This window comes from Rattus norvegicus, chromosome 7 (genome assembly GCF_021556685.1).
Source record: "Rattus norvegicus strain SHRSP/BbbUtx chromosome 7, alternate assembly SHRSP_T2T, whole genome shotgun sequence".
Lineage (NCBI taxonomy): Eukaryota > Metazoa > Chordata > Mammalia > Rodentia > Muridae > Rattus > Rattus norvegicus.
This window is the reverse complement of record NC_141540.1, coordinates 58,590,872-58,612,352: the sequence shown is the minus strand read 5'-3', so window position 1 is coordinate 58,612,352 and position 21,481 is coordinate 58,590,872.

Below are 21,481 nucleotides of genomic sequence, written 5' to 3'. Positions count from 1 at the left end.
AAAACCACATGATCATTTCATTAGATGCTGAGAAAGCATTTAACAAAATTCAACACCCCTTCATGATAAAAGTCCTGGAAAGAATAGGAATTCAAGGTCCATACCTAAACATAGTAAAAGCCATATACAGCAAACCAGTTGCTAACATTAAACTAAATGGAGAGAAACTCGAAGCAATCCCACTAAAATCAGGGACTAGACAAGGCTGCCCACTCTCTCCCTACTTATTCAATATAGTTCTTGAAGTTCTAGCCAGAGCAATCAGACAACAAAAGGAGATCAAGGGGATACAGATCGGAAAAGAAGAAGTCAAAATATCACTATTTGCAGATGACATGATAGTATATTTAAGTGATCCCAAAAGTTCCACCAGAGAACTACTAAAGCTGATAAACAACTTCAGCAAAGTGGCTGGGTATAAAATTAACTCAAATAAATCAGTTGCCTTCCTCTATACAAAAGAGAAAGAAGCCGAGAAAGAAATTAGGGAAACGACACCCTTCATAATAGACCCAAATAATATAAAGTACCTCGGTGTGACTTTAACCAAGCAAGTAAAAGATCTGTACAATAAGAACTTCAAGACACTGAGGAAAGAAATTGAAGAAGACCTCAGAAGATGGAAAGATCTCCCATGCTCATGGATTGGCAGGATTAATATAGTAAAAATGGCCATTTTACCAAAAGCAATCTACAGATTCAATGCAATCCCCATCAAAATACCAATCCAATTCTTCAAAGAGTTAGACAGAACAATTTGCAAATTCATCTGGAATAACAAAAAACCCAGGATAGCTAAAGCTATCCTCAACAATAAAAGGACTTCAGGGGGAATCACTATCCCTGAACTCAAGCAGTATTACAGAGCAATAGTGATAAAAACTGCATGGTATTGGTACAGAGACAGACAGATAGACCAATGGAATAGAATTGAAGACCCAGAAATGAACCCACACACCTATGGTCACTTGATTTTTGACAAAGGAGCCAAAACCATCCAATGGAAAAAAGATAGCATTTTCAGTAAATGGTACTGGTCAACTGGAGGTCAACATGTAGAAGAATGCAGATCGATCCATGCTTATCACCCTGTACAAAGCTTAAGTCCAAGTGGATCAAGGACCTCCACATCAAACCAGACACACTCAAACTAATAGAAGAAAAACTAGGGAAGCATCTGGAACACATGGGCACTGGACAAAATTTCCTGAACAAAACACCAATGGCTTATGCTCTAAGATCAAGAATCGACAAATGGGATCTCATAAAACTGCAAAGCTTCTGTAAGGCAAAGGACACGGTGGTTAGGACAAAACGGCAACCAACAGATTGGGAAAAGATCTTTACCAATCCTACAACAGATAGAGGCCTTATATCCAAAATATACAAAGAACTCAAGAAGTTAGACCGCAGGGAAACAAATAACCCTATTAAAAAATGGGGTTCAGAGCTAAACAAAGAATTCACAGCTGAGGAATGCCGAATGGCTGAGAAACACCTAAAGAAATGTTCAACATCTTTAGTCATAAGGGAAATGCAAATCAAAACAACCCTGAGATTTCACCTCACACCAGTGCGATTGGCTAAGATCAAAAACTCAGGTGACAGCAGATGCTGGCGAGGATGTGGAGAAAGAGGAACACTCCTCCATTGTTGGTGGGATTGCAGACTGGTAAAACCATTCTGGAAATCAGTCTGGAGGTTCCTTAGAAAATTGGACATTGAACTGCCTGAGGATCCAGCTATACCTCTCTTGGGCATATACCCAAAAGATGCCTCAACATATAAAAGAGACACGTGCTCCACTATGTTCATCGCAGCCTTATTTATAATAGCCAGAAAATGGAAAGAACGGAGATGCCCTTCAACAGAGGAATGGATACAGAAAATGTGGTACATCTACACAATGGAATATTACTCAGCTATCAAAAACAACGAGTCTATGAAATTCGTAGGCAAATGGTTGGAACTGGAAAATATCATCCTGAGTGAGCTAACCCAATCACAGAAAGACATACATGGTATGCACTCATTGATAAGTGGCTATTAGCCCAAATGCTTGAATTACCCTAGATCCCTAGAACAAACGAAACTCAAGACGGATGATCAAAATGTGAATGCTTCACTCCTTCTTTAAATGAGGAAAAAGAATACCCTTGGCTGGGAAGGGAGAGGCAAAGATTAAAACAGAGACTGAAGGAACACCCATTCAGAGCCTGCCCCACAGGTGGCCCATACATATACAGCCACCCAATTGGACAAGATGGATGAAGCAAAGAAGTGCAGACCGATAGGAGCCGGATGTAGATCGCTCCTGAGAGACACAGCCAGAATACAGCAAATACAGAGGCGAATGCCAGCAGCAAACCACTGAGCTGAGAATAGGTCCCCCGTTGAAGGAATCAGAGAAAGAACTGGAAGAGCTTGAAGGGGCTCGAGACCCCAAAAGTACAACAATGTCAAGCAACCAGAGCTTCCAGGGACTAAGCCACTACCTAAAGACTATATATGGACTGACCCTGGACTCTGACCCCATAGGTAGCAATGAATATCCTAGTAAGAGCACCAGTGGAAGGGGAAGCCCTGGGTCCTGCTAAGACTGAACCCCCAGTGAACTAGACTATGGGGGGAGGGCGGCAATGGTGGGAGGGTTGGGAGGGGAACACCCATAAGGAAGGGGAGGGGGGAGGGGGATTTTGCCCGGAAACCGGGAAAGGGAATAACACTTGAAATGTATATAAGAAATACTCAAGTTAATAAAAAAAAAAAAAAAAAAAAAAAAAAAACTAGGTAAGGAAAAAAATGTCTCACTGAAAAAAATAAATGCTAAATATAGAGAAAAAAAAAAAAGAACAACAATACCAACCAACCAGAGCTCCCAGGGACTAAACCACCATCCAAAGAGTATACATGGACAGACCCATGTTTCCAGCTGCACATGTAGCAGAGGATGGCCTTTTGGGCATCAATGGGATGGTAGGCCCTTGGTCTTGCCAAGGCTTGATGCCCTGTGTAGGGTGATGTCATGGCAGGAAGGTGGGAGGGAGAGTGTGAGTGGTTGGGGGAACACCCCCCATAGAAGCAAGTGGAGTGTTTATGGAGATAGGGTGTTTATGGAGGGGAAACCAGGAAGGGGATAACATTTGAAATGTAAATAAAAAATATCCAATAAAAAAAATAACAGAAGCCAAAAAAAAAAAATTTGTATAGACAATTTCATGCTTGATAGTCCTTCTAGTAAGGATCGGAGGCTGCAATGAGCCCTTCTTCCCATGCTACAATATTAATTAGCTTTACCTTGTACAAACCTGTTCAGGGAACCAGTTGCTGTGAGCTTTTGAATACAGTAGCAATTCCATGTCCAGAAAGCTCTGTTAACCTTTGGTCCTCACCTATCCCTGGCTCTGACAATTTTATGCTCCCTTTGCAAACTTGATGTTTGTGAGTCCTGAGGAGGAGCAAATTCAGGGGTGAGATGGTCAATATTCTTTAACAGTATGGCTCTGGTGAGCTGACCATTCTCTAGTGAACGGCTACAATTTAACTTGTTAAATTTCTGAAGGCAGTTATGGAAATTAGTTTTACATATCCCATATAATGGATACAGCTGTGAATTTTATGCTTGTCCTCCTAATTAATTATAAAGTGCATCTCTCCTAGACCTACACGCAAATATTTGTGGAGTATAAATGGTTGTAACAGAGACGGGAGAATTTTTTGGAGTTCTCAAAAACGAAGAAATCCCAATATTTTGATACATAATGTATTGTTTCACTATTGAAAGTTATTACATCACATAAACACCCACATAGAATCTCCTATACATTGACTGTTTTGCTTTTTAAATTGGCTTTTCTTCTCTGAAAATATCTAAAAGTAAGGCCTAAGGCAGGAGAATATTAACTCAATAATACAGAAGCATTCTGACTCCATCATCGTTTATGGGTTTGAACCAATTATCTAGTGTGCATTGCTTTCTGGATAACCTTTTGCTTATTTTTAAGAGTCAAAGTACCAACTCCTTACCTCATGTACCTTAGTCCATATCACCAACTTGGTTGTCTGAAATGGATTTGATACCCTCACCATATGGCGGCTAATCAATTTTCTCCTTCCCAAATGATCCTACTCAAATATGCCTCCTATCTCCTTTCTACCAGAAACGGAAGATAAAATGAGGCAAGGTTTCCATTAAAACAAATAATTTGTTTAAAGTGGATGGGAATGCTAATTGTGACATAGGACCTAACATTTAATAAACTGTGACAGTGCCGCTCTTTTAATAAACGAGCTATTTAGTTGGAAAGGCATATTAATGGGCACTTTAAAATATAACCTAGGGTATATAAGGATCCTCTTATTATTTCTCTGCCCATTGAAGTCCTAAACTAATATTCAGCTCATTACCCAGATACTTCTATGCCTCATTTCTCATTTTTCATTAGGAAGGAAAATCAAAATAGGATCAGTTAAATAGAATTAGAATCATTTAATTTTGCAAGAAACAGGACGCACATAGAAACATAATAAAGTCCCAGAAATGAAGGAAAATAATGCGGAGAATTTCGAGGACCACGTTTTATTGTCTAGGATATAAAAAGTGTGTAAGCTTTCAAGAGGAGAGTTGCTAGTCCCTAAAATAGTTTCTCGTGTGATTGCAAAGCAAGGCAGTTTTCCATCTGTATCTCAAATTAATAACATCTGGGAAAAGAAATTGAATACAAAATGGTTTTGCTGCTCAGCATTGTGGACATAGATGTATTAGCTACCCCGGGCTACCACCCAGAAGCAAAGTGCATTGCATGAAACACTGGTGAGTGAGAAAACTTTTGTGATCCACACAAGGAAGATGGAAAGTTGTATATATAGGAAACTGAGCACCCTAGTAAATACTGGTGAGTTCTGCAGGGAACAAATTGAAGAATTCACTAGCTTGTCACCCTCCTACTGACCTTAATAATTCCTTTACAGTATCTTGGTTTTTAGATTTGATGATATTTGCAAGAGAGAATGAATTTAGTGTAGGATGAAGAGATCCAGAAAATGTCAAGAAAAATGAAAACCTTTGTGGAAACCCTGACAGTAGCATGAGTGGTAGAAATAAAAAGAAAATGAAAAAGCCAAACAAAATAAACAATCGGAGGAAAAGAAATAATCCTGCCATCCTTAAAAGTAGGGCTAAAGCAACATAAACAGTTTTTTTTGTGTGACATAAACTCTTAAGTTCTAGAGAAATGCTGAATATAATGTATTTAATTGAAAAAAGTATCAGGTTAAACATTTCATCAGAATTTTAGACTGAGACGACAAAGTGTGGCTTAATGGCTCTGTTTACATATGTGTATCACCAGAAACTATCCTGTTTTCAGAAGAAAAAAACCCTTGCACATTATTTTAATAACTTGAAAATTATTCAAAGAAGCATATTTCCTTATCTTACCAATTCACAGAAGCCAAGATCTGTATATGAAATTACAAAGCCCCTTGACTTTTTTCTTTCTTTTTTTTGAATTTTTTTTATTTATTTTTCAAATGTTATTCCCTTTCCCAGTTTCCTGGACATAAGCTCCCATCCCATCCCCCTCCCTTTCTTCTATGAGGGCATTCCCCTCCCCAACCAACCCCCTTCCCCCCAGCATTTCCTATTATAACGAATTTTCAATCTAAATAAAAATGACTTCTAAGGAATTATTTTGTAAGACCTGAACATAATAATACAAATTGCTTTATTCATCATTTTTATTCTTACCAAGAAATTTTGTAGGAAAATCTCCAGTTCAATAATACATGTAACTCAACACCAATACGATTTTATGTTAAATCTCTGCGCACATCCTACAAAAAGAAATGTGGTTTGATAAGTGATATTTTAAGGAGCTACAAATGCCTACTTAATATTCAAGAGAAAATAATTTTCAGAAGCTTTACTTGTTTTAAATCTTATATAATCTTTAGCGTAATCTATATACTAGGCCCTGTGAAGAATGTCAATATTTTTATTTCTTCCTTATGATTATAAATTGGTTATGCAGCATTAAGAAAAATTAATGCACCTATGAGAACTGAATAATCCCTTAATGCTTCATAGCTGCTCAGTAAGTAAGACATGTTGTTATTGAATGTGCTACCTCAATCACAATGCAATTATATGTAAAGCTTCTTTGATAATCTATCCCTGAATACAAAATTCTACTATTTATCACTTACTTAGAAGACCAACTTATATAAGCTTTTATCATTTTACTTAAAATTAGAGACTAATACAGTTTATCAGTTTAGATAGGAAGATTTTAATAGTCCATCTCTGGATTTAACTGAATGCTGGCTAAATTCAATAAAATTCTCAGCAATACTTCATAAAATACAAAGGCGAAACTCAATGTGTTCTGGCGTTATGTCCTATGTGTGCTCTTATAGAAAGGTTCCCTCGCTTAAAAAATGCAAGCTTTTTGAACAATATTCAGTACTCTCAAAACTGTTCCACATATTGATTTTTTTCTATAGATACCAAGATCTTGAAGGTCCCTGAGCATATACTCTTTTCACATCACTGAACTTTCTTAATCATTTCCTTTTGCCTATACTATTAGTATTTCTAATTTCCCTACCTTCTTCAACAAACAGCTGTAAATATATCTTAGACCTTTGCTTAACCTTGCTGACAACCTCATCCTGCTCTGAATAGGTGTTTGTAATGATCAGATTGGCTGGAGCATTGTAATAAAGGAAAATGAGTGCTCATATTTACTGATAATTCATGACATGATTGTGTAGAACTAACTACTTGTTGTACTTGGTCCCAACACTGAAATAAAGCACTTGAAAACTATTATCTTATACATTTTTATTTATATACACTGATCATTACCTAACATTATAAAGTATCTGCTATATACAATCTAATGTTCTAACTTCTTGACATATTTTTAAATTATATAACTTTTTAAACATTAAGTGATTTAGTATCTTTTTCTTGTAGATAAAACAAGCATAAACTACTAAGGACCCTCACTGGTACCATATTTTGAACATGTGTCTGTAACAGGTTTATCAGAGGTCTCAGGTTCAAGACTCTGCTCTTTGAAGATGTCTAAAATTATTTAAATACCTCTTTGTATTCGAAGAAAATATATGTACTAAATGTCATTCACTTACATTCCTACTTTTGAACTTTTTTCATTAATACTTTGTGATTTTCACACCATGAACTCCAATCCTATTCATCGTCCCATCCATCTATTTCTGTTCTTCACCCATACAACCTCCTTTATAAAACAAAACAACAAACAAACAAATAATGAAAATCTCACCTTGGGAGCTTTGGTGTGTCACAGTGTGGCCCACAGTATACCACTTGTCCATTCATCTTCAGTTGCTTGCAACTGTTCACTGCCCTGAGTCACTGGTCTGAGTTGAGGTCTCTGGCTTCTGCTATACCAACAATACTCTATCCTCACTTGGGCTCCTCTCAGATACTCAGATGCCTTCTGTTGCCCTGTGTCATGGAGATGCTGAAGCTTTTGTTCTACAAGTCTGACCCCTTCACATGCTGCAGTGGTTCATTGATGGAATAGATGTTGGAGTAGGCTAAGTCAAAGTTCTGGATCTGGGCCTGGGTGATAGTTGGTCACCTGCACCCATGAGACCAGAGGCAGCTCTCCTACACTGGCAAGGAGAAGGGCAAAGCCAGTTTTCTCAAGCCCTAAAGAATGGATCTGCGTTTATTAAATTACCACATGTTTTGCAGGCATGCTAATGAAGTTTTCTTTTAAAATTAGTGTTGGGGGGAGGGCGGCAATGGGGGGAGGGTTGGGAGGGGAACACTCATAAGGAAGGGGAGGGGGGAGGGGGATGTTTGCCCGGAAACCGGGAAAGGGAATAACACTCGAAATGTATATAAGAAATACTCAAGTTAATAATAAAAAAAAGTACAAAACAATAAAAAAACAAAAAAATTAGTATTGCTATCATTATTATATTGACCACTTATATTTGAACATGTTTGTACTTTTTGAAAACAATAGTTATTTCTGTTTATGGTAAATTCATTTGTTAATAAATCATACATGGAGGCAATTGAATTAAATAGTCCCTAATTGTCTTTTTATTAATCACCTTTTCCTTAGACAGATGATGAATACTTATTCCTGTCACGCAGTCTTTTAGTCACAGACACACACACATACACACACATGGGGTTTTGTTTTTTTCTCCCATTTCTAAAAAATATCTCCTAATTACAGTTTCTCATTCTTCTCCCTCTCATATTTCTCCTTTATATCCCACCCCTTCCAAATGCACTTCCTTTGAGCCTCTCATTAGGAAAAAGACAGGCTTTTAAAATATAAAAACAAAATACAACCATATATAAGATAAGATAAAAGCAAAACCACCACATCGAAGTTGGACAGGGAAAATAAAACAACAACAACAACAACAATAAGAATACTCAGAGCAGTCACACAAAAATCAGAGACCCACTCTTTCACGTACTCAGGTGTCCCACAAAGAACATTACACTGGAAGCCATAATGTATACACAGAGTACCTAGTGCAGACCTAGCTATGTTCTGTGTTTGATGTTTCAGTCTCCATGAGTTCATATGACCTTTGCTCAGTTGATATAAGAGGTGTCCATAAGAGGTTCATCCAGGTGTCCTCTGTCACTCCTGACTCTTACCTTCTTTCCTTCTTCTCTTTCATGGGTTCCCTGAGAGCTGTGGCTTGGGATGCATACATAACATTTAGAGCTGTGTGAAGTGGAAACTTCTGGTTCTTTGGAAAGTTAGTTATATATTCACACAGGTGAATGATGTCTTGCTAACACGAACAAGTGAAAGACTGTTTGCCTGAAGCAGACACAGGTGAAAGGATGTTTTGATATAGCGTACACATGAAAGCATGCTTGATGAAGGAGTTTAAATATATCCCCCCACCCCCACCCAGACCTTGGGAGACGAGCACTGAGGGATGGTTTGTTTTGCTCCACCTCTTTATTCTCATTAATGACAGGCATGTATTGGTTCACCTTACATAGTGTTGTTGAGCTCAACTTGTGGTAATGCTACCATTTAGAGAAACCTGCCCAAGAACTGCTTATGAGGTTCCTGAGGCAGCTTGCAGATTCCTGGGCCTCACCTCAGGCCAGTTGGCAAGCCTGGAGGTTTCTTCAGGATTGAACTATAGCTGCCTGGTGAAAGGACTGGACTGTAGCTGCTGGTTTCTGTCTGGTGTCTGCCTGCCTAGAGGACTGGTCTTCAACTGCTCAGTCATATTTGTTGTTTGCTATGGTACTGAACTGCTGCCCAGGAAGGTCAAGCTTGCCTCCAAACAACTATTGGTGAACAGGTCCACTTCCCTCATCTTAATAACTTTTCTCTCTCACTACCTCTGCTGGGCTGTGGGCTAGAGGAGAGGTTGAACCCTTATTAAAAGTAGGTGGCATAAAGTTTATGCCTACAGCTATGTGTTTCACAGTCCTTCTCTTTGGGTCTCTAAATTTCCTTCCCATCTGTTGCAGGAGAAAAGTTCTCTGATGATGGCCAAATAAAGCACCTATCTATGAATAAAGAGAACTGTCATTGGGAGTTATTTCTAAATTGATACATTTAGTTTTAAATTAAAAATAGTTTTATCAGAAGTGTTTGCTCCATTCTGTCTTTGGTTCTGAGAGGGGTATAGTTAGATCTCGGTGTAGATTGAAGCCCATCTTTCTGAGGAACTTCTATGCTGATTTCCATGGTGAATGTACACATTTGCAGTCCCACACACGTCTTCAGTTCCTGTCAGGGATTCAGATCCTAAAAGGCTGCCCATGCTTCAGAGGGGGCTCCACACCTATGAATGTACCAACAACACTAAGAATGGGTTAGTAATGAAAAGCAGTAGGTATAATAAGGAAGTAGTTGGAAGGGAGACTGGTGACCTAAAATACATTATAGGCATATATGGAATGATCAATAAAACCATAAAATTTAAAATAAATTAGCTAGCACGAGGTTCACCCGTAATCCCCAGAAGTAATATTTGTAAAAGAAGACATGAATTTGAAAGAGAACACAGAGTAGTATGAGAGAGAATTTGAGGGTGGAAAGAGAAAGGGAAAAAATGTAATTATATTATAATCTCAAAAATAAATAAAATAACCTGTCACTGCCAAACTTACAATGGGCTTGTATAAAATAAAAATTTTTAAATGGATCTTAAACAGCTTTATTTATTTATCTTTTTAAAAAAGGTTCCTTTATCATCTGGAAGATTGAAAAGAAGTTTTTATAATTCTCTGCCCACTATGTTGTATATTCTATAATCGAAACATTTATTTACTTTTCCACTTACCTCTTCGTTTTGTTTGTTGTTTGAAACCTGCTTCACCTGTGTATAGCAGACTGTCCAGACACTCACTTTGCAGGCAGGCTGGCCTCCGACTTAGAGATTCCCCTGCCACTGCCTCCCACATGATTGGGATTAAAGACATGTGCCAACATGTCCGGATAAAGGTGTAGTCTCCCCAGTCAAATCACATTGAACAGACTTGTGTGTTGGAAAAAGGTTGATGTTGTGGATCAAGAAATGCGACATGACAAAGTGGAATATAAGACCACTGAAGGCTTGAAGGCTTGAAGACCCAAGACTGTCAGAAACTGTGGTCAGTCTGAAGACAGTTCATTAGTTATATACGCAACACTGTATGTATTCCATGCTTTCAGTTTTTCCTTCACATTTAATTTGTGTTATTCAGTTCTAAGTAATAAAAGTCTTAATAACTGTACACATATTTTAAATACATATTGGGTTTAAAGTAGTAATAAAATATAATTAATGGGGGTTGGGGATTTGGCTCAGTGGCAGAGCGCTTGCCTAGGAAGCGCAAGGCCCTGGGTTCGGTCCCCAGCTCCGAAAAAAAAAAAAAAAAAAAAAAAAAGAACCAAAAATATAATTAATGGTATTTATCATGTTCAAATTTCATAGGTGTTTTTATTAATGGCTTTAAACTGATTATTATAATAAATAATTAGGCTATATTTTCTATTTTTATCAGAGCCTATTTACTTCATACATATAAATACACATCAGATTTTGAAAAAACTTAGGCAATTGGAAGTAAACAAAAGTATCTGGACCCCGTGAGCAAACTTGAGCCTCGGGACCACAGGTAAGACCAACTTGTCTGTTGCAAGAAGGCTGCCTGGTGAAATCGGGACACACAGAGGCAGAATTCCTCTAGAACCGGGCACGTCCTGTGTTTACCGGAAGTGTCCCACACTCGCGGATCCCGGCCCGCAGCAGCTCTCTGCTCCCAGACCCCGTGGGAGAGAGACCCGACCGCCTGGTCAGGTGGGCACTCCTGAGGCTGCAGAGCAGAAGAGACCACCAACACTGCCCACCCCTGCCCACATCCCTGGCCCAAGAAGAAACTGTATAAGGCCTCTGGGCCCCCCGTGGGGGAGGGCCCAGGAGTGGCAGGACCCCGGCCTGAGACACCGCCGGAACCTGAAGGAAACAGACCGGATAAACAGTTCTCTGCACCCAAATCCCATGGGAGGGAGAGCTAAACCTTCAGAGAGGCAGACAAGCCTGGGAAACCAGAAGAGACTGCTCTCTGTACATACATCTCAGACGCCAGAAGAAAACACCAAAGGCCATCTGGAACCCTGGTGCACTGAAGCTCCCGGAAGGGGCGGCACAGGTCTTCCTGGTTGCTGCCGCCGCAGAGAGTCCTTGGGCAGCACCCAGGGAGCAAACTTGAGCCTCAGGACGACAGGTAAGACAAACTTGTCTGTTGCAAGAAGGCTGCCTGGTGAAATCGGGACACACAGAGTCAGAATTCCTCTAGAACTGGGCACGTCCTGAGTTTACCGGAGGTCCCACACTCTCAGATCCCGGCACGCAGCAGCTCTCTGATCCCAGACCCCGTGGGAAAGAGACCTCTCCGCCTGGTCAGGTGGGCACTCCTGAGGCTGCATAAGCTCCCGGAAGGGGCGGCACAGGTCTTCCTGGTTGCTGCCTCCGCAAAGAGCCAGTGGGCAGCACCCCGCGAGCGAACTTGAGCCTCGGGACCACAGGTAAGACCAACTTTTCTGCTGCAAGAAAGCTGCCTGGTGAACTCAAGACACAGGCCCACAGGAACAGCTGAAGACCTGTAGAGAGGAAAAACTACACGCCGGAAAGCAGAACACTCTGTCCCCATAACTGACTGATAGAGAGGAAATCAGGTCTACAGCACTCCTGACACACAGGCTTATAGGACAGTCTAGCCACTGTCAGAAATAGCAGAACAAAAGCAGATTATCTAGAGATAATCTGATGGCGAGAGGCAAGCGCAGGAACACAAGCAACAGAAACCAAGACTACATGGCATCATCGGAGCCCAATTCTCCCACCAAAACAAACATGGAATATCCAAACACACCAGAAAAGTAAGATCTAGTTTCAAAATCATATTTGATCATGATGCTGGAGGACTTCAAGAAAGACGTGAAGAACTCCCTTAGGGAAACACAGGAAAACATTAATAAACAAGTAGAAGCCTACAGAGAGGAATCGCAAAAATCCCTGAAAGAATGGCAAAAATCCCTGAAAGAATTCCAGGAAAACACAATCAAACAGTTGAAGGAATTAAAAATGGAAATAGAAGCAATCAAGAAAGAACACATGGAAACAACCCTGGATATAGAAAACCAAATGAAGAGACAAGGAGCTGTAGATACAAGCTTCACCAACAGAATACAAGAGATGGAAGAGAGAATCTCAGGAGCAGAAGATTCCATAGAAATCATTGACTCAACTGTCAAAGATAATGTAAAGCGGAAAAAGCTACTGGTCCAAAACATACAGGAAATCCAGGACTCAATGAGAAGATCAAACCTAAGGATAATAGGTATAGAAGAGAGTGAAGACTCCCAGCTCAAAGGACCAGTAAATATCTTCAACAAAATCATAGAAGAAAACTTCCCTAACCTAAAAAAAGAGATACCCACAGACATACAAGAAGCCTACAGAACTCCAAATAGATTGGACCAGAAAAGAAACACCTCCCGTCACATAATTGTCAAAACACCAAACGCACAAAATAAAGAAAGAATATTAAAAGCAGTAAGGGAAAAAGGTCAAGAAACATATAAAGGCAGACCTACCAGAATCACACCAGACTTCTCGCCAGAAACTATGAAGGCCAGAAGATCCTGGACTGATGTCATACAGACCCTAAGAGAACACAAATGCCAGCCCAGGTTACTGTATCCTGCAAAACTCTCAATTAACATTGATGGAGAAACCAAGATATTCCATGACAAAACCAAATTTACACAATATCTTTCTACAAATCCAGCGCTACAAAGGATAATAAATGGTAAAGCCCAACATAAGGAGGCAAGTATACCCTAGAAGAAGCAAGAAACTAATCGTCTTGGCAACAAAACAAAGAGAGTGAAAGCACACAAACATAACCTCACATCCAAATATGAATATAACGGGAAGCAATAATCACTTTTCCTTAATATCTCTCAACATCAATGGCCTCAACTCCCCAATAAAAAGACATAGATTAACAAACTGGATACGCAACGAGGACCCTGCATTCTGCTGCCTACAGGAAACACACCTCAGAGACAAAGACAGACACTACCTCAGAGTGAAAGGCTGGAAAACAACTTTCCAAGCAAATGGTCAGAAGAAGCAAGCTGGAGTAGCCATTCTAATATCAAATAAAATCAATTTTCAACTAAAAGTCATCAAAAAAGATAAGGAAGGACACTTCATATTCATCAAAGGAAAAATCCACCAAGATGAACTCTCAATCCTAAATATCTATGCCCCAAATACAAGGGCACTTACATACGTAAAAGAAACCTTACTAAAGCTCAAAACACACATTGCACCTCACACAATAATAGTGGGAGATTTCAACACCCCACTCTCATCAATGGACAGATCATGGAAACAGAAATTAAACAGTGATGTCGACAGACTAAGAGAAGTCATGAGCCAAATGGACTTAACGGATATTTATAGAACATTCTATCCTAAAGCAAAAGGATATACCTTCTTCTCAGCTCCTCATGGTACTTTCTCCAAAATTGACCATATAATTGGTCAAAAAACGGGCCTCAACAGGTACAGAAAGATAGAAATAATCCCATGCGTGCTATCAGACCACCACGGTCTAAAACTGGTCTTCAATAACAATAAGGGAAGAATGCCCACATATACGTGGAAATTGAACAATGCTCTACTCAATGATAACCTGGTCAAGGAAGAAATAAAGAAAGAAATTAAAAACTTTTTAGAATTTAATGAAAATGAAGGTACAACATACCCAAACTTATGGGACACAATGAAAGCTGTGCTAAGAGGAAAACTCATAGCGCTGAGTGCCTGCAGAAAGAAACAGGAAAGAGCATATGTCAGCAGCTTGACAGCACACCTAAAAGCTCTAGAACAAAAAGAAGCAAATACACCCAGGAGGAATAGAAGGCAGGAAATAATCAAACTCAGAGCTGAAATCAACCAAGTAGAAACAAAAAGGACCATAGAAAGAATCAACAGAACCAAAAGTTGGTTCTTTGAGAAAATCAAGAAGATAGATAAACCCTTAGCCACACTAACGAGAGGACACAGAGAGTGCATCCAAATTAACAAAATCAGAAATGAAAAGGGAGACATAACAACAGATTCAGAGGAAATTCAAAAAATCATCAGATCTTACTATAAAAACCTATATTCAACAAAACTTGAAAGTCTTCAGGAAATGGACAATTTCCTAGACAGATACCAGGTACCGAAGTTAAATCAGGAACAGATAAACTAGTTAAACAACCCCATAACTCCTAAGGAAATAGAAGCAGTCATTAAAGGTCTCCCAACCAAAAAGAGCCCAGGTCCAGATGGGTTTAGTACAGAATTCTATCAAACCTTCATAGAAGACCTCATACCAATATTATCCAAACTATTCCACAAAATTGAAACAGATGGAGCACTACCGAATACCTTCTACGAAGCCACAATTACTCTTATACCTAAACCACACAAAGACACAACAAAGAAAGAGAACTTCAGACCAATTTCCCTTATGAATATCGACGCAAAAATACTCAACAAAATTCTTGCAATCCCACCAACAATGGAGGAGTGTTCCTCTTTCTCCACATACTTTTCTTTTTCTCCCTTTTTGTTTCTGATTTTCTTAACTTGGATACTCTCTCTGTGCCCTCTGGTTAGTTTGTCTAAAGATTTATCTATTTTATTGATTTTCACAAAGAACCAGCTTCTTGTTTTGTAGATTCTTTGTATAGTTCTTTTTGTTTCTACTTGGTTGATTTCAGCCACAAATTTGATTATTTCCTGCCTGCTACTCCTCCTTCTATTTGCTTTATAGATTTTAGGTGTGCTGTCAAGCTGCGAGTCTATGCTCTCTCCAGTTTGTTTTTGGAGGTACTCAGAGCTGTGAGTTTTCCTCTTAGCACTGCTTTCATTGTGTCACATAAGTTTGGGTATTTCATTTTCATTAAATTCTAAAACTTTTTAATTTCTTTCTTTATTTCTTCCTTGACCAAGTTATCATTGAGTAGAATGTTGTTCAACGTCCATGTGTATGTTGGCTTTCTGTCGTTTTTCTTGTTATTGAGGACCAACCTTAGTCTGTGGTGATCTGATATGATGCGTGGGATTATTTCAATTTTCTTGTATCAGTTCAGGCCTGTTTTGTGACCGATTTTGCGGTCAATTTTGGAGATGGTACCATGAGGTGATGAGAAGAGGTTATATTCTTTTGTTTTAGGATGAAATGTTATATAAATATCTGTTAAATTCATTTGGTTCATAACTTCTGTTAGTCTGTTAATGTCTCTGTTTAATTTCTGTTTCCATGATCTGTCCATTGATGAGAGTGGGGTGTTGAAATGTCCAACTATGATTGTGTGAGGCGCAATGTGTGCTTTGAGCTTTAGTAAGGTTTCTTTTATGTATGCAACTTCCCTTGCATTTAGGGAGTATATATCCTGGGTTGAGAGTTCATCTGGGTGGAATTTTCCTTTGATGAATATGAAGTGTCCTTCTGTATCTTTTTTTAATAACTTTTGTTTGAAAGTAGATTTTATTCGATATTAAAATGGTTTCTTGTGATCATTTACTTGGAAAATTGTTTTCAAGCCTTTTCCTCCCAGGTAGTGTCTATCTTTGTCACTGATATGTGTTTTCTGTATCCAACAAAATGCTGGCTCCTCTTTATGTATCCATTTTGTTAGTCTATGTCTTTTCATTGTAGAATTGAGTCCCCACTGATGTTAAGAGATATTAAGGGGGGTTGGGGATTTAGCTCAGCGGTAGAGCGCTTGCCTAGGAAGCGCAAGGCCCTGGGTTCGGTCCCCAGCTCCGAAAAAAAGAACAACGACAACAACAAAAAAAAGAGAGATTAAGGAATAGTGATTGTTGTTATTTTTGTTGTTAGAGGTGGAATTATGTTTGTGTAGTTATCTTCTTCTTGTTTTGTTGCAAGATTATTTTCTTGCCTTTTTTTAGGGTTTAGTTTCCCTCCTTGTGTTGTAGTTTTCCATCTATTATCCTTTGTAGGACTGAATTTGTAGATATTGTGCAAACTTTGTTTTGTCATAGAATATCTTGGTTTCTCCATCTATGTTAATTGAGAGTTTTGGTGGATATAGTACCCTGGGGTTGAATTTTTGATCTCTTAGTGTCTGCATGACATCTACCCAGGATCTTCTGGCTTTCATAGTCTCTGTGGTGAAGTCTGGTGTAATTAGGATATATCTGCCTTTATATGTTTCTAGACATTTTCCCCTTACTGCTTATAATATTCTTTCTTTGTTTTGTATTTTTTTGTGTCTTGACTATTATGTGACAGGAAGAACTTCTTTTCTGTTCCAATCTATTTCAAGTTCTGTAGGCTTCTTGTATGTTTATGGGCATCTCTTTCTTTAGGTTAGGGAAGTTTTCTTCTATAATCTTGTTGAAGATATTTACTGGCCCTTAAAGTTGGGAGTCTTCACTCTCTTCTATACTTATTATTCTTAGGTTTAATCTTCTCAATGTGTCCTGGATTTCCTGTGTATTTTGGGTTAGGCGCTTTTTGCGTTTTACATTTTCTCTGATGGTTGTGTCTGTGGTACCTTCTGCGCCTGAGATTCTCTCTTCTATTTCTTGTATTCTGTTGGTGAGGCTCATATCTGTGACTCCTGATCTTTTTCCTAGGATTTCTGTCTCCAGGGTTGTCTCCCTTTGTGATTTCTTTTTTGTTTCTATTTCCATTTTTAAGTTCTGGATGGTTTTGTTCAACTCCATCACCTTTTTGGTTGCCTTTTCCTGATATTCTTTAAGGAATTTTTGTGTTTCCTCTTTAAGAGCTTCCACTTGTTTACCTGTGTTGTTCTGTATTACTTTAAGGGAGTTATTTATGTCCTTCTTACAGTCCTTTATCATCATCATGAGATGTGATTTTAAATACAAATCTTGCTTTTCCAGTGTGTTAAGATATCCAGTATTTGCTGTGGTGGGAGAACTGGGCTCTGATGATGCCAAGTAGTCTTGGTTTCTGTTGCTTAGGTTCTTGTGCTTGCCTCTCACCATCAGGTTTTCTCTGATGTTAGCTGGTCTTGCTGTCTCTGACAGTGGCTTGACCCTCCTGTAATTCTGCGTGTCAGCAATCCTGGAGACTGACTTTCTGCCAGCAGGATCTGGGTAAAGAGAGCTGTGGGACCAAGTCTGGATGCAGACAGAAACTGAAAGGGTCCTGTCCCAGGCTGAGAGTTGGTATTACCTCTGCTCTCAAATATGTCATTGCTCCTGGGTGCCAAAAACCAAATGTTTACTGTCCCTGACTGTTCCTAGGTTCCTGTGTTCAGAGGGCACTAGGTGGGTTCCTCTTGGGCCAGGAATGTGAGCAGAAGTGGTAGTCTCCTCTGAGCTCTCAGGATTGTTTGCACTTCTGAGAGTCCAGCTCTCTTTCCCACGGGATTTGGGTACAGAGAACTGTGGGCCGCCTCAGCTCTGGGCACAGGCAAAAACCAGGAGTGTCCTGACCCAGACTTCTCCCTGATTTGTGTGTCCTGAAGGCTCCAGGAGAGTCACTTGGAGCAGAAGTCAAGTATCTACATTTAATAGACATTGAGAGTTCATATTGCAAGAAAAAAATCTATTGATTCTGGAGTACAGTAAATAGAATATAGAATATATTGACAAATATATTTGTGGAAAATATTTTACAAATCTTAAAATTACGCATTACTAAATAAAAATAGGTTCTAGTGTTAACTGAAGTGCACTAGAATAATGACACATACATATAATGAGAACATTGAGCAGTGGAGACAAAAAGAGTTTAAGGTCATTCACAAGGATAGGAAGTCAAAGATTCCCCTGGACAATGAGACCTCATCTAAAAAAATAGTATTTGTATTTATCAATTTATCTTCACGAGGCTTTGAACTATCCAGAGGAGCAATCTATTATTTCATATTTGCTATACATTTTTAAACTTAACATATACTAGAAAAGGAATTTGATATTTTATAGCTATGACAGCTAAATCTCTATTGTATATCATCTATCATCTATCAAGTAATACTTTTATAGTTTAAACATATATGTTTATACATTAATCATAATCATGTATTTGTTTACATTTCAAATGCTATCCCTCATCCTGGTCTCCCCTCCCCAAATCCCCAATACACTATCTCCCTTCCCTTTGCCTCTAAAAGGGTGCTCCCCTATCTACACACTAACTCCTGCCTCACTCCTCTGGCACCTTCCTACGCTGGGGCAACAAGCCTCCCCAGGACCAAGTGCCTCCCCTCCTATTAATGCCAGATAAGGCAGTCCTCTGCTACACATAAAGCTGAAGCCATGGACCAGTCCATATAAGTTGGTGGATTAGCTCCTCCTGGGAGCTCTAGTAAGTCTGATTAGTTGATATTGTTGTTCTTCCTATGGGGTTGCAATATCCATTAGCTCCTTCAGCCCTTCCCATAATTCTTCTATTGGGGTACCTGGCATTAGTCTAATAGCTAGCTGTGAGTATCTGCATCTGTCATAGTCAGGAACTGGCAAAGCCTCTCAGAGGGCATCTGAGCAAGCTGTCTTGGCACCAGTCTATCTATCTATCTCTCTACCCACCTATCTATATACATGTCTCTTGCCTGTATGTCTGCTTGTCTGTCTGTCATTTAGCAATCTATTCATCTAACTAGTCAGTCTATGTGGCTGGGACTCCCTTACATCATCCAGATGGAAATCCTGAACAGGCAAATTATCACTCAGCATTGGTAGACCTGTGGGAAGAATGTTGCAGGTACATGTTAGATATGGTAGTTACAGCTCTAGGTAATGAATAGTAGAGGCTTATGAGGCTTATAACTTGATGAATTAGAAGGCAAGGAGGGAAAGCTATGAGAGAGTTTAGAGAGGAGAGAAAGAGAAGGAAGAAATGTCAAAATGTCAAAACAAAGGAAATTAAAGATTTACATGTGAGACTCTCATGTCAGAGTAATTCAGCTACTGAGTTGTGGGTAATGAGATCATCTATTGCTGGAATTTGGTAACTCCCTGGTATCCTTATAGTAACTGGGATGAATAAGCTCTGGTTACATTTTTACTATACCAACTACATGGGTAGGATGGCACAGCATCTGTGTCCATATGAGTGTGCATCCAGTTGTGCTTACAAGGCCTTGTTATCTTGGTGTTCTCCATCAACTCTAGATCTTGAAAAATCTACCTTTCCATCTCCTTCTGGTTTGCTGAACCTCAAAGTGGGGGATTTTATTGAGACATCCCATTTAGGACCAAGTGTTTCTCACTCTGTGTTTGTCCCCATCTACAGCAGAAGGGAGCTTTGCTGAGGATGGTTGAACAAAGCACTGATCTATGAAGAGAGCAGAGCATCATTAGTGGTCACTTTATTGCTACCGTCAGGTCACTTCTTAATTCAATTGAGAAACACACTCAGTTGCTACTGCTACATGGTGTTACAATATAAAGCCAATTAAGAAAATTCAGAGTGAACTTTCGTCTATGTATGGCTTTTCTTATGGACAGAACGTCACAGGTGACTATGAAGTCTTCAGAGCATTTTCAGTAGTAGCTCAAGTGTTAAGTTGATTTGCCTTGGAGATTAAGAAAAGCAGCAGTTAAAGAAATAATAGATGGCTAGGGAAGTGGAGAGGTGAGTGTATACATGGAGGCGAACATATAGATAGAGAACCAATATAGCAGAAAGCAGGAATCTATAAAGACTTGAGAGTAAAAACATATTCATCCCAGTCACTGGAAAAATGTTAGGGAGTTACCAAATTCTGCAGACTGAGGATCTCATTACCCAGCACTTGACAGCTGAAGCACCAATTCCAACTGGATGTCTCTCAGTACCATCACCTGCCATTCCTGGAAAGTGTGGTAACTGCATAGTATTTGCCCAGTAAAATTAGCAAAATTTAAAAAAAGAAGATATCCATTTACACACACATACACACACACACACACACACACACACACACACACACACATCTTTCCATTGTAAATCTGGACATTTCTGACAATTCAAATTAAATACGGTTCTGTCTTTTCCTATGAATTAAAAACCTGTGTGAACACATACGTACAACATTATAGAAACACTTCATATATGGATATATAATGCATGCCTCTCTATTTGACTATTTCTACGACAAGGTCAAATGAAGTAACAATACCCAACTTTTAATAAAGCCATGCTTCAGAAAAGGCACCCAGCTTTATGGCTCTTTCCTTGTAGGAATCATTTTTCTTAGCTACAGTTCAGCAAGTCTCTTCCTGCACCAAGCTGAACTTTGCTAACCTTGGATGGGTTTGGCTCTGTTGGGCCCGCAGGTAGGCTGTAGGTCACACAGCACCTCTGATTCACAACTCTTCATTGAAAGACTCAATTTGAAAGAATATACTGTTTGAAATCTTGTCAGGGAAAAGGCCAAGTGGTTAGGATCAAACAGAAACTTACAGAATCTTTAAAACTCTCAGCCACGAAATGGCCTGTCATCATGTCTTTTTAGATTTTCTTTTTGGTCAATATATAACATAAAAATTTCGAAGTCAGTGGAGTCTGGACTGCCTGCTAATTCTGAACTGTGGTGAATCCCGGGGACAGTACATGATGATTGGAAGCATGGTAATTTCTGTTCTAACAGACACTAGGCAATAATTAACTGAAGATGTTTTAAAATATTTTCTTTATCACAAAGACAGCCTAAAGATGTGCTTTATATTATGTATTGTCTTCACTCATCAATGAAGTCCCAATGGAGTATAAGTAGAATATTCATAATTGATTTCAGTGCTTATAACTACCTCTTGAGGTACTAAACTTTGATATCCAGATGTTGAAGTAGTTATCTGGTAAGATGATAAATTATTTCAGCAATCTTCCAACTCACAATTTAATCTCTCAGTATCATTTTTTAACTTTTCTTAGTTTTATTTTTGAGAGGCCTCC